At 33.5% G+C, this 13,181-nt stretch overlaps 1 protein-coding gene across 2 annotated transcripts in view; it reads left to right on the forward strand.

Annotated features, from left to right (window-relative positions):
• Window positions 1-13,181, forward strand: part of LOC136829368 (uncharacterized) — a 489,602-nt gene that overhangs the window by 270,861 nt on the left and 205,560 nt on the right. For both annotated transcript variants that reach the window (XR_010850369.1, XM_067087816.1), the window contains exon 2: window positions 4,788-4,861. The gene's annotated coding sequence lies outside the window, so the exon portion shown is untranslated. The remainder of the gene's footprint in view (window positions 1-4,787; window positions 4,862-13,181) is intronic.

Consider the following 13,181-nt stretch of genomic DNA (forward strand, 5'->3'; position numbering starts at 1 on the left):
TTCACAGCAGCGCAAAAAGCTGGCACCGACGACCAACGAGAGCCCGTCTGAAAATCCATTAGCTATCCACTGCCCAGCCTAGTGGCTTTAGCAGGCGAATGACTGTAATGCTCTTGCTTGAAGGTTAATTACGTTTTATGTTTTCTGACTGTTATGAACAGGCATGATGTGATCTTTGTTTCGCATAATTGTGTGTGTTTCCATGCGTGAAAAATGAAAAGTCACGACAAGTTAAACATAGTTTTTTATAATGTAATAAAATATGGGCAAAAGTACAACAGTCCGAAAGTCTGTAAAAATTACACACACACACACACACACACACACACACACACACACACACATATATATATATATATATATATATATATTGCATATATACTCACATAAACACACATGTACAAAGGAAATATACTTTATATGTTGCTTTCAGGTATATATGTATATATATATATATATATATATATATATATATATATATATATATATATATATATATATATATATATATATATATATATATATATATATATATATATATATATATATATATATATATATATATATATATATATATATACTGTGAGTTATTGCTAACCATCACATATAGTTCAAGGTAACGTGAGCTTTTGTTTGCGTGTAACAAAGTAGCTAGACGCTTATGTGCTACTTCGAGAAAGAGAAAGAGTGGTTCCAGTAGCAAACTGCATTATCTTGTTTTAAAAAATTTAAAGCTATATTTCTATTAACCACTTTCCAAGTATTAAGTCAGCCAGTTACAAACATAGTCCAATCGCTGTGCACGTTCAGGAAGTACTAATTAAGTAGCACACCTGTGAAGAAGAGCCATGTATTACACTCGTGAACATTTTTTTTTTCCTACTGAATCCTCGCATTTCCTTTCCAGGGCGAAGGCTGTATTTACTCTTGAGCATTTGTGGGCGAGTGTACGAAGTTTAGGATTTGTTATTTGTTGGTCTTCCTGTTGAGGAAAGTTCCTTTCGCAAGAGTGACTTGGTTTCACTTCAAGTTTGTATTTGCTCTTGCTCTTCTAAACAATCAGAAAATTCAACATTTTCTCTGTGTTTGTATTTTGTGCACTTGTGCGTGTGTGTGTTATGTGTGTTTATATACGAGAGAGAGAGAGAAACAGAGAGAGAGAGAGAGAGAGAGAGAGAGAGAGAGAGAGAGAGAGAGAGAGAGAGAGAGCGGAAGTTATTGTCATTTATTTTGGCGCATCAAAAACTATATAAAATCCACAAAATATATCTTTTGGCCAGGGCACACATCACTTACTTAATTACAAAGATTAACAAAGAATCGTTTTTGTTCGGCAGTTCTCTAATCTCTCAAATGCATACTTAATTTTGAAGAATTGAAGTTTTCCATATAGGATCAAAGAATTTCTTTGACAAAAATAAAGCTTGCTTTGAAATTTTTGATGTTTTGCAAACATGTAAGTTTTATCATGAATAGTGAATGAAACCATTAGGGCATAAAAACGACGCCTTTGTTATGCTAAATTATCAAATATATTACAGAGCATCATTCACAAAGACAGACTCGTGACAAAAATACCTTATTACACCATGAATAGAGTAGATGGCATTTTTTCTATCAAACAACAAGAGTTGGATATAGTCAGTAGTAAAGTTATTTCAGACTTTTATAACTCTTTATACTATACAAATTTTCTTCTATGTATTGGCAATAAAGGTATTCGAGACGTATTCTGCAGAGTCAAGATCCATTTGCAGGATAAAAAGATAAAAAAGATCTGGAATTCATGGATGGCTTCTAAAAGTCTGTGGTTTGCCACTCTACCAACCAAGAATATCCTATATATATATATATATATATATATATATATATATATATATATATATATATATATATATATATATATATATATATATATATATATATTATATATATATATATATATATATATATATATATATATATATATATATATATATATATATATATGTGTGTGTGTGTGTGTATGTATGTATATACATATATTATCTGTGTATGTTTATAACTCTCATGGTACTTGACTTTTTAAAATGGGTTTTTATAGCCCTCCTTTCTGTTGCTCGTACTATCCTAAATAACACAAGTTTGATTTATCTATCAAAGGAGTTTTTCCTTCTCTTATAAATCTCACTATAAAAGAGGGAGATCTACAATATTGTACCAAATGCTGAACGCACCTGTCCTTTGGGGTAAAGTTTTATTCCTCAACTTTGCCTGCATCAGATGCATCATAAATGCTAAGTTTGCAGTATAGATAACTCTTGCAACACACAGGTGGATATATGTTATATATAGATATATATATATATATATATATATATATATATATATATATATATATATATATATATATATATATATATATATAATATATATATATATGTGTATGTGTTATGTGTGTGTACTGTGTATGTACTGTGTGTGTACATGACCATATCAATGTAGCAAAAATTACCAGCATTAGAAGACTACACATCTGAAGACGTTCTTTAAAAAATTCATCGAATTTTCCTCCTGGCTCTTTATTGGAATATCCAGTATATTACAAAAGTAACAACCGTATAGTTACTCTCTCTCTCTCTCTCTCTCTCTCTCTCTCTCTCTCTCTCTCTCTCTCTCTCTCTCTTAACGGTATCTTTTTTTAGTTAATTCGACGCTTATTTAAATAAAGCGGAATCAGAATTGTTCACATCTAATAAAGTCAAACCAGTAAATATTGTATTTATAAATGTTTGCAATCTGGAAACATTCATTTAGTCTTAATTTCTTGAAAATGAAATGGTGAGAGACAGAATTTTTTTTACCGAATTAAAAAAAAAATTCTTAACCACTGAGTTTACCGAAGTTTAATGAAATCTAAATGACAAACCATATAGACCGACACAACAGAATTCATTATCGGGAGGAGAGAGCGACGAGAAATATCAATAACTGAGAATCTCCTGGAACTGGGCATTCAACGAATGCCATCCTATTGAAAAGTCTGGAGGGCATTTTTGAAAATCGCTCAAAATGCGGGACGATTTTTACATTTTTTTCGCCTAAAAACATTTCCCCCAGCTTAATTTGTGGCTCCTGGTTAACTGGCTCTCTCTCTCTCTCTCTCTCTCTCTCTCTCTGCGTCATCCCATGACATAATGTATAAAAAAGCAGTTGTCACTGATTTTTCATCATAAACTCCAAAAGCTGAATAACTGAGTCTTGGGTCATTAAACGTTAATGGATTTAAATCATGTCAATCAAATGACATGAATGCCATCATTTGGCTCCACCACTTTTGAATGACAAGAGTTGGATTTCGAGCATTTTGGAAATTAATTAACCAAGCCGCAGATTCAGTGGTATATGCTGGTTTTATAAATCCTAATTATTTCGGAAATGGCTTTGATTCGGATGTATTCATTAGAATGTTTATCATAAAAAACTAAAGACTAAAGTTTTCAGGAAGCTTTAGAAAAGTCAGTAATATCCTTCATATATGTTTTTGATATATTTACTCTGTGTAATAACTATAACTCTGTCGCTAAAATTGGTTGTGAATTAAACAATTGCGAGGTAAAAACTCTTGAGAAATGCAACCTAAGTCGGTAGTCGTATTAAAGGTTGTAGGTTTTGTTTTTATTTACTGAATCTTCAAGTAGTCTGCAGCCAGTTATTAGAATATTTATTAGTATCTCTCTCTCTCTCTCTCTCTCTCTCTCTCTCTCTCTCTCTCTCTCTCTCTCTCTCTCTCTCTCAAATTGCAGACTTTCATATTCATAAATAAATATATATATATATATATATATATATATATATATATATATATATATATATATATATATATATATATATATATGTGTGTGTGTGTGTGTGTGTGTGTGTGTGTAAAACTTGTATATCTCTGCATCTTTTCATAATGAAAAAGGGAAAATGATAAACGATACTAGAAAAGCTACTTTAAAATACGTAGTATATCTTGCATCCTAAATGTAATTTATCAGCCCTTAAAAGAATAAACGATGGCATGTAGAAAAAGAAGAGAATATTGTAAAGAATATTCTGTTGCTCTGTTGTATATCGTATTCATTAAATCCCATGAGATAAAAAAAAGTCTATAATGACTCTTCAAGTTCAAAAGTATAATTTTCAGCAAGCTGTGTAAGTAGAAATCATTTCTCCCTATACGAATTTTGATTATAGCCGCGTGTCTTTCTAAGTTTTATAGAAAGGTTACTTGGAAAAGGAATCAGTGTAGATTTTTGTAAATATAGGAATCATGTTCTCTTTGCCACTGGTCGTTTCTTTAATCGCAGAATTTAGCGGATGAAAAATATCTCGCGTTTTGGATTGTAAACTTGTATCAGTATGCTTCGTATCAAGCACATCACGGGATGTATGAATCTGAAATGACCCATTACGTTCTTTTGACGATCACCATAAGCCATTTTGAGGCTTATTACAGATATATTAAGGCAATATGCCTTCACCGATGGCACTATAAAATGCGCATTTCAGAGAAAATTGCCTCATTCTTATGAATTACTTATTGCTCCTGTGTTCATTAGGTTAGATTAACAAATTACTGTGCATTTTTTCTTTGCCATTTTTTTACAGGAAAAATTAAGTGACATAGGGATTCTTAGTTGCTGTAAAAAGAGTGAACATTTCATTTCTTGATGAGGGTTATGATTTGGCATCCAACATCTCATTTAAAAAGGCAGGCACTATCCACCATTATACTATAAACATTATTTCTTTTCTTTCAGATCTGAACCCGATGAAAATCATCGAATTACTCAAGTGCGGCCACATAACTACTGATTCCTGGGATGTTCGTAAGGTAAGGATTTTGATTTTTCGTTAGACTATTTTATTGGATTCTGGGAACCTACATGCCCATCCCGCTTTGATTTCCGTAAAACTGTCTCTCTCTCTCTCTCTCTCTCTCTCTCTCTCTCTCTCTCTCTCTCTCTCTCTCTCTCTCTCATGCCTGTACACTAGTGCACATAATGCACATACTGGAAAGCATATTATATTACTTCGTCGGTAGCAATTCAGCTGAATAAAACTTTGTTACTGTAATAACAAATAGCAGCTACAGTACGGATAAAAAGGATAATTGAATGATAAGGAAACGTTATCGTGGATCATTCTTGAATTCATACGCGCGTCATAATATTAATGTTCTTTGGAGTCTTTTTCTTTTTTTAAACGTGATTAATACAGTTAATTAAGTAGCTAATGATATGTTCGTCTGGTGAACAAAGGAACCATTAGAGATATAAGGGTGAATAATATCTTCGTAATATCAAGTTTCATTTCGCCATGTACCTTTGTTGATGAACCACATGCGGTAATTATCATAAAATCTTACAACCCTTTTTCTATCCACTGATGCTCTGTTCTTTAACAGGGAAATGCTTATATTAATATCATTTTAAATGCATAAGGAAAGAGTCATAATTATATTGTGACAGAGAAAATGCGCTATCTCAGAAAAGGTTTATTTAAGAAACTTTCAAATATATTACGCAATTTAAAAACGAATTTCTTCTCAGCATTCACAGTGCATACAGCTCATATTACAACAATTCATGTGTATGTATATATATATATATATATATATATATATATATATATATATATATATATATATATATATATATATATATTTGTGTGTGTGTGTGTGTGTGTGTGTTGAGTGCGTGTGCATGTGTGTTTAAGTAAACTCCTGAGGAAAATTACATTACGACTGACTCCCGTAAGTCTAATCTCCAACTTGTCACTCCGACAGTGATTCACTTCCCTCTTCCTTTAACTTGGTGTTCCGTTCATAAATACGCTATAATCTTGACCTTAATCTGAAATGCTCACGCCATTCGATTTTTTCCCCCTTTAAGCGCCAACGTTTTCCGAAACCAAACAAAAGGAGCCTTTAAACGTTGACGATGACAGAATCGCTCCAGATTGTATGCAAAGTGAACCTCTTATTTCACCGCGAGTCAGGTTTTCAAGTCAAGAAGATAATTCTGAAAATATGATCGCAATATTATTTCTTATTTTAAATAGTCTTAACAGTCTCTTGAATATTGTATATCCCAGTTTGCAAATAGCCAAAAAAAAAAAAAAACGGAAAAGAAAATATATATAAGGTAGTCTTCGAATAAGAATCCCGTAATTTTGTGATTTTTTTGAAATATGAAGTTACCCTAATAGTTGAAACTCCACGTTTATTTATCAAAAGTGATAAAAACTGACAGGTACAATTTGCATATTGATTTACGAATTTTCTTGATCACCATATTGAAATGACCATAATATAAGAAGAGAAGGTATATAGCTGCATAGAAGAGTTTATTTTAGCCATTCCAACGACGCATGACAGGCGTGATTATGAATCGGTTATTATGGTTCAGTTATTATGATTCAGTTAATACCAACTACTGAAGTAATAGGGGATTATTTTTGTCTCTATGGATATTCCCCCGTAGTTGGGTAGTGCGGTCAGTGCACCTCACGTGGTGCGCTTTAGGCATTACTTATGGTTCTTAGCAGCTTCCCTTGGGCCCCTAGCTGCAGCCATTTCATTCCTTTTACTGTATCTCCGTTAATATTATCTTTCTTCCATCTTACTTTCCATCCTCTTCTAATAATTATTCCATGGTGCAATTGTGAGGTTTTTCCTCCTATTACTCCATTTGAAACCTTTACTCTCAATTTCCCTTTCAGCGCTGAATGATCTCACAGGTCCCAGCGCTTGGCCTTTGGCCTAAATTTTATATTCCAGTTTCAACTATGGATATTGCTTCCCTCTTACTGGATGAATGTAAGTTGATAAAGTTGGCTTGTTTATTTCAGCTGTAACCTTCACTGGAATTTACTAAAAAAAAAAAAAAAGTTATTAGTGAAGATGAATTAACCTACCGTATATCTCAGAAAAACGGAAAAAAGATATCTGGTTCGAAATTTAATTTTCAAGTATTTAATACCGAGAAAAGTAATTTACTATCCAGGTTAATTATGTATAAGAAAACACCGTTGCGGTATTTTACAGTTCTAGCAACGAAGATGTCAGTTGGCATGTGTTTACCAAACGCTGCATATTTCATGATGGCCTCAATCTCGGCAAAATAAAACCTCAGGAGAGACCCCAATTACTGCACTCCTGCAGTCCTTACTTTAAAACATCGAAAGACTAATGAATGTAATTCCGCGAAGTAAGAGACCGTGTTACCTTGTTTATTTAAAAAAAAATAGAAAAAAATAATCAGGAAATGTTCAAATAAACCAGTTGGAAAATGAAGCAGACGTAATTTATCGACTTTTACAAAAAAAAAAAAAAAAGGACACTGGAACCATTATTCGTTGCAGGAGATCATTATTCAGAATTTATTTCAACAGTTTGCACATACATACATAAATCATCATAAGTTCGGCATAGCATAAATGGCGAGATTCCCATAATTCTCTCTCTCTCTCTCTCTCTCTCTCTCTCTCTCTCATACGTACACACGCACATACGTGCACACACACACACACGCAACACACGCACACACACACACGCAACACATACACACACACGCAACACACACATACACACACACACACACACAGTGTGTTGGCCGCCTTTAGTAGGGGCTGTGGGCAAGTGGTGCAGGACTCAGTTGTAGTTTACTAGGTCCGTGGATCTCTCCTGGGCTTCAGTTTTTCAGTTAATCCAGGTGTAGAGGGGTACCAACCTCTCCCATAGAAACTTGCTGAGAAAATATTATATATATATATATATATATATATATATATATATATATATATATATACATATGTATATATATATATATATATATATATATATATATATATATACTGTGTATATATATATATATATATATATATATATATATATATATATATATATATATATATATATATATATATATGATAAGCCAAATCCTAGTTCTGTCTTGCTTTCCAATAACTACAGATGTGAGTATGATGGACATCCGTCTCCGGGAAACAGCTTGCCCAGGGCCGGGGTAACAGGCGATCTTAATTCTGACTGAGTAACCCAGCTGTCACTGGCCCATCCTGGAGGTTCTACCCGCAATCCTCAAAACGTCAATCATACTTCAAGCACATCTTTAAAACAACAAAAACCGGTCGTTGATTATAACGCAATATTGCTTTATCTTGTAGCCTCAGGAATATTCATCTGAAACGGCTTATGTTTGAAGATTAATGGTCAGCATCAGGAAAGTTTTACCTACCAGCTAGAATTAAATTATCACGAGGTAGTAATGGAAGTTAGTCTGCCATGCTTCCGACCATCTACTTATCCAAAAGAACAAATGAGTGTTTGAACGAGAAAGCCTCGTTGTTCTGTGCTGAGTTGTGGTTTTTTTAGTTTTTTAGTTTTCTGTAAAAGAAAACTATTGAGAAGGCTTTGTCTGTCCATCCGTACTTTTTCTGTCCGCCCTCAGATCTTTAAAACTACTGAGGCTAGAGGGTTGCAAATTGGTATCTTGATCATCCACGCTCCAATCATCAAACACGTGTAAAAGAAAACTATTGGGTTGGCTTTGTCTGTCTGTCTGCACTTTTTCTGTCCGCCCTCAGAACTTAAAAACTACTGAAGCTAGAGGGCTGCAAATTGGTATGTTAGTCATCCACCCTCCAATCATCAAACATACCAAATTGCAGCCCTCTTACCTCAGTAGTTTTTTTTTTTTTTTTTTATTTAAGGTTAAAGTGGGTCATGGTCGTGCGTCTGGCAACGCTTTAGGACAGGCCACCACTGGGCGGTGGCTGAAAGTTTCATGAGCCGCGGCTCATACATCATTATACGGAGACCACCCAAAGATAGACCTATTTTCGGTGGCCTTGATTACACGCTGTACAGAAAACTCGATTGCGCCGAAGAAAAATTGGCGCATTTTTTTCTTGTTTTTTTTGCAACTTCCTAGTGAGTAGTTTTTGCCACGTGTTAGTTCCCGTTCGTGTCTTTGTGTCTTCCAGTTTGTGAAAGCCTGAGTAGTGGAGAGAATGTGCCACTTTAATTTTAAAGCAATTTGTGATTTTTTTTTTATTTTACCCACATTCTATTAAACAGGGACATTTTCCACATCTTCATACTCCCTTTTATAGGAAATATTAGTCATTTTAACGAAGAGTTGCATAAAAGTAATTAATTCATGAGAAAACAATTGTTTGTAAAGAATTGCTTTAACAGGTATTTTGTATGTTATTGCCATTTACAAAAAAAAATAACATAGTTAAAAATATCCAAGATAAATATTTTGTCCAGAATCCTTTCTTCTGGATCAGTAAAGGCGAAAAAAAAAGACTGATAGAACTACGGATACCTGTTAGGAAACCAACAACGGACGAATATATTCTCCTGAAAAGTCTTTTCCAGATCTGGAAAATCCTTTGAGAAATCTTGGCAACGACACGAAGGATTTGGCAAAGCCTCTTCGCAGGGGTTCGGACGCTGATGCAAGTGATGCAGCTCTGACGAAAAGAATTAGAAAACTGCTTTCTCTTTTTCTAGCCAAAGCGGCTTTCATGCTGTTGAAAAGATTTAATTTGGGGTATGTAATTATTTCATGCAATAGACAGACAGATAGAAAGCTAGACCTATAAATAAGGTATATTGAAAGTTCATTGAGTTAACTATGTTTACTTAATTTCTAGGTGAATCAAATAAGAAGCAATGCCCTCACTTACCTTAACTTATACAGAAGCAGTATGAACTGATTTTCTGTTTTTTTTTTTTCGGGTCATTTACTTTACAATTTGTTATCTAATATTCCACATCATTTTCAAATCTCTCGCCCAGGCTTCTAGTTTAATTACACCAAGTTTTCTTTAACTACCATAATTTCCTGTTCAAATTAGTCGATTAAGATCTGAGTCCGAACGAACGTAGCCGAAAGTTATCTTACCAGTTAGAGTCATTTAGAAACAAAACTTCACACGTGAAAAGAAAACTAGGAAGAAGAGCGAGGGTACTTTGCTACCTTTCGGACAGAGCTCTCCATGTGTGAGAATAGAACCCAAAGAGGTACACGATTTAAGAGAATAGAAGAGGTCGACCTTATTTATGCGTATGAAATAAATGGAATTTTTTTACATCGTGGTTATGATAAGCATTACTTAGTCCATTTTTTTTGCTAGTATTTCAGCTTTCACGCTGCACACAAAAGATGTCATGACTCAGTACTCTCTTAATCTTTTCAAACCTTGATAGCCTGTGTACTCAAGATTTATTACTCAGACCCTGATGAGCTTCAGGTTACTTTCATGTTTCAAGCACATTTTAATTTTTTAACTGTTCTTAGGAAGTAATCGTTTCTGAGTATTGGATCTACATGAAAAAAAAAACACGAATATGAACTAACTTTGGAAAAAGAAGCAACAAATAATTGGCTGTGGAATATGGTAATGTAAAGCTTATAAATTAGATGCACCAGAAGTTACACCTTAAACGAAATATTCATGAAAATAAAACCGTGGCATCTGAACGGTAAAACGTTTCTGAATATACTATTGACCATAAAAACTAACGGCAGCGAGGTGAAATGTGCTTTCTAAATGGAAGACTCGATGAATTTAACAAAACTACAATGTACATACCTTCTCATACTGTGAGCCATCCTGAATAGCTATGAACTCTCAGGGGAAAGCACATTGGAGAGGAAAAGAGAGGAAAGATGGGTTCCATGTCATTTGCATGCAAATCTTTTACTGATTCTCTCTTTCCCTGGCAAGACCTCGTTAGCTATATCACATTATCATGCCTAAAGGAAAGACAGCTTCCTCCCACGGATTTCAAAATGAGTTTTGTGTCTCCCGACGCTATACAAGCATCTGACCATTCAACTGCAGAGGTGTAGCGTATGAAACAGGACGAATGGTAATGAATTTCACACCTACTCATTTAGAAACTCTTCACAATATAATATGTATATTGGGGTTTCAGTTCGAAAGGAAATGTACAGGGATTCGCGAGGCTCCAACTGTCAGGACTAGTGACAAGAAAAGTAGACAGAGGTGGTGAAAATATGAAGGTACTGTAATCATGCTTGCTCCTGGTTTATTCATTTTAAGGTATGAGATTGCACAATTAAAAAATCGCTTTCCAGAGATGGAATGTGGAATAAATTTACTGTAGCCGTTAGGTAATAACGCCATTTAATTTTCTTTGATGTTTACCCCTAATACAGCTTTTATGAAACCAGACAATATATCAAATAATAAAAATTTCAAATTTTAGATTGTGAAATTTAGAACTGAAACTTAAGCTGTAGCAAAAAAAAAAAAAATAAATATCTGTAGTACCACCTTTGGAAGTAAACTTTTTTCAAATCTACGTAAAGCCCTTTTCATACGTGGATGCCTATGAAAGTCAGTTTATTTACAGTTTTTTTGCAACCTGTGTTGCTTTTACATCGTTTGTAATAAGATTTAAATCAGAGAAAACTTTTAAATATTATAGTGAAAAATTATGTAAAAAAGTAAGCATATATTCTCCATTATTTCGAAATAGCATTTGATGAATAAAAATAATTTGTCGAAATAATAATAATAATAATAATAATAATAATAATAATAATAATAATAATAATAATAATAATAATAATAATAATAATAATAATAATAATAATAAAGCATCAACAGAGTATCATTACATGAAATATGAACCATGAAAATCGAAATGAGGCGAGACGGAAGAAAGGGAATGAAATTCTATTTTCCTTCAATTCGGTTGGTGGATTTTCCTCTTTCCCTTGTCCTTTCTTCATATCCTTTTCACTGACCATCTCTGAAATAGAGACACCACAAACTGAATTACCACGACAAACAAATTCCTATTGTTTTACCCTTGTAGCATTTTAGGTATCTGAAAACAAATTAAGAAAGCGGCTACCCATTTTTAGTTTTCTATAAAAGAAAACTATTGAGATGGCTATCTGTCTGTCCGTCCGCACTTTTTCTGTCCGCCCTCAGATCTTTAAAACTACTGAGGCTAGAATGCTGCAAATTGGTATGTTAATCATCCACCCTTCAATCATCAAGTATACCAAATTGCAGCCCTCTAGCCTCAGTAGTTTTTATTTTATTTAAGGTTAAATTTAGCCTTGATCGTGCGTCTGGCACCGTTATAGGTGCCAACAATACAAGTGAAATTATTTCAGCGGGAAAGTAACAAACTTAACCAACATAATATTTACGCATCGGCAGCAATTGCATTCGTCACAAATATCCGTGAATATTTTTTTTATATTTATGGTACCCATGAATTCGTGACGAATTCTTGGATACCATAAATATGAATTTCCTATTACTGTTTGTGATAAAAGAGATATACTTTTTCTTGTGGAAATAGAATCTGATGCAAGAGCTGCACAGTTTTCATTTTTATTTTAAATTGATAACCTAAACTTGCATACTCGTTGTGTAAATTATTTTTATATCAATTATTCTTTTTATATTTTGATCTGATATCAAGTTTGCCCAGTTTGAAAATTGTACTTTATTAATTTTCGGTGTGGCGCATGCTGAGATTTCTACCATAATTAAAGAATAATATAATCTCTGTAAGCCCCAGTAAACACTAAACTGTCTAAGAGAAAATAACGGACCAAAACCTGTATTGACTGTACATTTAATACTTCAGATATATTTCTTGCATGAAAGACACACAGGGCAAAATTATTAAGAAACCGATATGCTATCATGTGCTTGTTGAATTTGCTCTTAGTCCAAAAAAAAAAAGTGGAAATTGCCATGGAATATAATATTTTCTTTTGTATCTCGTTGTACATTCAAACCATGCTCCTCTGCCGGAGATTGCATAATAGGTCAAGTTACAAAATCATAAACGTGTGTGTGTATGTGTGTGTATGTATATACGTATGTATGATGTATGGGACACACTACTGTCAGACAAACTGACAGACTGACGAAGGAAGATTGACTAATCTGATAGATCAAAACAGCGTTGGCACTCCATGTTAGAGGAGATTTGGAAGTAAGGTGGAAGTTTGAAGATTCCTTTGTCTCTTAGTACTCGCCGCTATTTCATATATAAAAAGCATAAATTCATAATATGATTGTTATTTCATATGAAGAAGTAATAATTATTTTCGGATAAAACTAAT

The sequence above is a fragment of the Macrobrachium rosenbergii genome, chromosome 44, assembly GCF_040412425.1.
Source record: "Macrobrachium rosenbergii isolate ZJJX-2024 chromosome 44, ASM4041242v1, whole genome shotgun sequence".
Taxonomy (NCBI): domain Eukaryota; kingdom Metazoa; phylum Arthropoda; class Malacostraca; order Decapoda; family Palaemonidae; genus Macrobrachium; species Macrobrachium rosenbergii.